Raw genomic sequence first — 5343 nt, 5'->3', positions numbered from 1 at the left:
ATTGCTCCTAAGCAGCACTCACTTCAGCTCCAAGTAATGTACATGACAGCAAAGAAATACACTAGTCATGGACTGAGAATAAAATAGGAAGATAGAACTGCCTTCCTCTCTTCACTCTGTCCTCCAACACACTTGGAGCTATGAAGAAAAGCAAGTTATTCAATTAGGCTGACTAAGTGCTAAGTGCACTACTAACTAGAGATTCTCTTCTGGGGGAAGAGCAAGCACTTGACAAGTGTGAGAACCTGCAATGTTCACGCACAAGGTAGTGCTTTAAAATCTTTAGGAAAAATAATCTCAACATGCACAACCTTCAAAAGAATCCACATTAAACATTTCTAATGAAATAACCAGGTTATTTCATAATATGGGACTAATGAGGACTAGGATGCAGCAGGAAGATTCTGTTGTGAGAGACTCTGCCGTGAAAGGGTGAAACAAACCATGCAGCAATACCTAAAATGACRTGAAATGGTGCTGACCCTGCACAGGAAAGTACATAATCCTCAGTTAACCTTGGCTGACTGCTGCCTCCTGTTTTATAGCAACTGCACTTAACGACTATCTGAAGAGACAAGACAGTGTTCCTCAGTAAGCGCATGGTGTGCTTTTACATCATACTAGCTCTTGATGTCAGCACTTCCCACCATATGTGTACAGCCTGCAGTGTAACTACCTCAGAACTTTTCTTTAGGCTGTCCTGATGTGAGGAATATTTGGAACAAAGTAACACAGCAGAAAAATTAACTGCTTACATTTACTTCCTAAATGCAGTGCATAAAGATTGTCACAGTTGCAGACAGTAAAGTTCTTGACTGAGGAGACTGGTCTTGTAAATAAATAGTCATGTGAATAGGTTTGTTAGTCAGGTGTTGATAAAAAAAACAACTGCTCTTAAAGCTGCTCTTACAGGACTTTAAGTAGAGAAACAGTGTATGCATTTACTACATAACAGTATCTTGGAAAAATACATCTCTGTTTTAGTTAAAGGTTTATAAAAGCCAAAATGCAGCAGATCATTTCTGCAAAGCCCTTTGCTAGCAAAGCCTGAGCAGCTGAAGAGGACCTTGTGCAGCATTTAGCAAACACAAGATGTCACAAGTAGCCATTTCCTGGAGAAAAGGCAGCCGAGTACAGACGAGATTGAGGCAAGAGCTTAAAATGGGACATGACTTAGGACAAGAGCCAGAGTACACATTGTGCCTACGTATCCCTGAAGGACAGTTTACAAAGTAAGCCTCTTGCCTGGCCAGGGCAGCTTTTTATCTCTCTACTTCCTGCAGAGCTACTGCCCTATCTACAGAGATACCCACACACTTGTTCTCACAAGGTCGTAACAAGAACAGAAGGGCAGGAGTCTCCCAGCCACAAAGAACTGATCCATTTCGAGACGTCGTATTTGCACTTCACCTGGGAAACTCAGCCTAGTGTTAAAACGGATGACCCAGATGAAAATAAATAAAGACATTCACTCTCTGGGAAGAGGCCACATGAAAAGCACTGCGCTCAAATCCAACTAGCAAAGCAATGCATATTTTGTATTAAAATAAAAAGGTGGCACTTGCAGGCCTTTYGAAAGCTCCGAGTTACACCTCCACCTGAGGAAGGAATACAGACCAAGCRCATGGAAGTAGTAAGGTATGAGCAAAACATCAAAATGAAACGCTGCACTTGCACCTAAAGAAAAAATAATAAACCCATTTAAACCTCTTCAAATCGGAAAAACAAAAAGATTAAATCCACAATACAAGCAGTGTCACTGACTGAAGCAGACACTGAATCAAAATTGCTGATGAAGTGCATGGGCAGACACAGAGCTGAGGCAGTGCTCTTACATATCTAAAATCAACAGTCCTGAAAAAGGAAATATATGATTTTTTTGGCATGATATTATTTGGCAGAATATTGTCAGATATTCTGCCAAAGCCAGGACACACCAATGTCAACTACATATTTTGTCAAGAACTTTCATCGTAAGCAATGATTCCCGTAACTCCTAACGGGTGTTGCTTTCACCTCATCTTTCCACCTGTTTCATCTTACAAACTCCTTTCACTAGCTTGAAACTTCTCTGCAGCAGCAAAATGACTGCAAGCTGATTGGCATTTGCTGCTTCCCTCGCACAGAAGGACACAAACATAACTCATGAATCCAAAGTATACATAGGGTGATTGAAAGCCTCTTAAAATTGTTCTCAAATTGCATTTCTGATGTTCTGAGAATAGACATAAGTTACCAGCTACAGACTTAACCATCATTTGCTTTAAGACCCATAATTCTGTAATCACGTTACTCTCTGGGAAACCCAACCTATTCTAGCTCCTTTTGTTACCTTTAGGCAATCCTCTAGCTCTGTAATTAACTGCAGTTTTGCAGCCAGTCTTCCAGGCTCTGAACTAAAGCACTTCATCAGCTACTTCTAGGCACCAGTGTTAAAATCTTTTAAATCAAATCAGGGCTGGTTTGCAACTTGAATTTGTGCCAAAAACCATTTTCACTATAAAGTAATCAAGCCTCCAACTACCTGTAAATATTTTTAAAAGCACTCCTTTATGATGTGAGGGCATGGATAACTTCTCCACTTCATCTTCAGAAGTCATACTGTTAAAATACTTCAAAGTAACACCAGTTACTAGTGTTACTAGTAATTACTAGCTGTATACTGCTAAAAGAGCACCCTGACAAATGCTGCAATTAACATACACATATAATAAAAGTCCCCTACAGACAGAGCTAACAGTATCTTTTTGTAAAATCATGCATCATTTTCCAGTAAAAAAATTATTTGTCTTTGGTTTTAAATTCACCAACTTTCAGCCCACTTAGACCACAGTCCTTGCCACACGAACCTCTCCAGATACATTTTTTTGTTGTTGTTGTTACACCATCATTTCCAGAAAAACATAATATTGTATGGATGTACAAATTCATTATAAATTGGCTTTTTTTTTAAGTAACATCATAATTTGGAGTCAAGGTCTGAAAATCAGCCAGTTGGTCTTTATCAGGAAAATGCTCATCTGAGTCTTGATTTGCCTAAGTTACAGGCAGAATACCTGAGCGCACAGGTAACTAGTTCTGACTTTAGACTTTACAACATTTTACAATTCCATTTGGGCAGAACCCTGACCAAGAAAACATCAAAACCCCCAAGTAAGAGGGACTGCCAGAAAGGACAGGAGGAGGAAAAGGCTGATTTGGCAGGAAGACGGGGTAGAAAATGGGCTAAGACAGAGTACGGCTCAATTTCCACATTCTCCCCACTTCATGCTGCCTGCAGCAAGGAACGGCAGAGAGCACCTGGGGCTGGGAACACTCCTCCTTAGCCTGACCAAGGGCTCGAGGCATCGATCAAACTGGTGCCGTTTTGGAGAGTCCTGGAAACTTGGCCTGTACCAGTCATCCTGGCAACCTCAGGCTAGTGATGGGCAGTATTAGCTTTTTAAACATCCTGGTTCAAGCTGAAATACATAGAAGTGCCAAGTCTGTGCAAGCAGAGTGCAGCTGAGATTACCAGCTATTTATATCAGGCACGGCACTTGGTCAAAGAAGACAGAAGATGTTCAGCAATGGAGGCATTAGGAGAACAGAAGAACACGCAGGCTTGTTGCATTTGTTTTTCCTGCCCTGCTTTCAGCTGGTCAACAAATAGGAGATGTGCGAAAGCAAGATAAATATTTCCTTTGTTCACAATATATTTTGTTTTGAAAAACACCTACAGCTTTGGAGTCAACTGAGGTGACTTTGTAAGAGGGCAGAACCGGCTGTGCTGCCCTAAGCCACGGACGGGCTCAGGAGCCATTTCTGCCGCAACCGAGAGCCAGCGGCCCCGCTCCTGCCCGCGGCGGCCCCCCACATGAAAGAGCAGCTTCTTGCTCACCTTCCGCTTCAGACTCCAAGGTGTTGCGTCCATTCTTGTCATGGCTTGTTCAGCTCAATCAGCCAAAGTTTTGAAGATGCAATTCAGTCACAGTTTTTAATAAATGACTCCTTGAGCCCTTTTCCAAACTAACTAACTAAATAGCAAAAGTTAATCCACTAGCCTCAATGGCCTCTCACTCCTCCTCTGTTTCTGGGCCTCACCTGTGTTTTAGAGATCTGGGACCTTGAATTACTCCACCTATGGCATCAGGGACAACACGTGAAGCTCCCACAAAAAATGGAAAGGGGGTACACTGACATTTGTGCTGTGCAACACAGAGGCTGAGAATTTTCAAATTTTAACAACAAAAAATGCTCAAATACTAGCACAACAAATAAATCTGGGTTTTGTTTTGTTCAGAAGGGTGACTCTAACCTATGGTACACAGAATAAACCGAACTATGATCTTGCCAGGCATAAAAGCAGTACTGAAATAGACCTCAAAATGAGGGTACAGACCTAGGGACAGGAACCCCTCCTGGGATCCACAGCTGAGACAGGTACCTAGGAATTTCATCTCCCTTGACTCCTGGCCCACCTTGCACTCAAAAAGTAAAAGCAACATGAGCACACAAGAGAAATCACCCACAGGGATTAAAACTGAATTGCTTACAAGCCATAATCAATCTTCACCTCCTACATTTTGCATCTTCATTAGTTATACTTGAAAAAACATAGCAAAAAAAAAAATACATATTCTAAAATTATCAATCTTTCTCGGATACTACCATTTCATTGTTTTAAACAGTTATAGTCTATTGTTTTTCAACATGGTTTCATTCAAGTGAAATCATCTTACCTGGTAGAATTATGAGAATTTTTTTCCTTCACAATTTACCTTTGTTCTGGAGAGGAGAATGAAGAATTTTCTTATTCAAAGTGTCTGCTGACGAGCTGGAATAAAAGGTTTTTGAAGAAATGGTCCTGTTTAAAAACATTTGCATAACAGCACTGAAAAATTCTTCCAAACATGTTCTCAAAAACATGAGATGCAAGTAAAGATGAAGACTTCGGCAGTGCATTACACATGTTTGCTCGGATAAGGTACCTGTCCCCCACYTGAAAGCAGGCTCTGGCACACAGCAACACTGAGGCTGGGTTATGAATGCATCATCTCATCTCCTTTTGCAAAAAAAATGGTGAGCACAAGGGGAAAAAGAGCACAAGTGAAAGGGACTCAGTTAGAAATTATTCCTGTAAGTCATGAAGGAATGAGATATTCCAAAGCATTCAGTCAAGACACACTTAGCAAACCACTTAAAAATCAGGTTKGTACTTTCAGATGCATCTTACAACGTGAATATTCATTTCAACATCATCTGTTCAGATCAATGCACAGAATTTATTACTGCCATTTAAAGGATAACACTATTGACAGCTTAACCTTTATTAAACTGTTGATACAATATAAATCTGTTTGT

This window comes from Nothoprocta perdicaria, unplaced genomic scaffold (assembly GCF_003342845.1).
Source record: "Nothoprocta perdicaria isolate Ctin4 unplaced genomic scaffold, notPer1 scaffold_197, whole genome shotgun sequence".
NCBI classification, from domain to species: domain Eukaryota; kingdom Metazoa; phylum Chordata; class Aves; order Tinamiformes; family Tinamidae; genus Nothoprocta; species Nothoprocta perdicaria.
The sequence above is the reverse complement of the archived record's forward strand: the minus strand, read 5'-3'. Positions refer to the sequence as shown.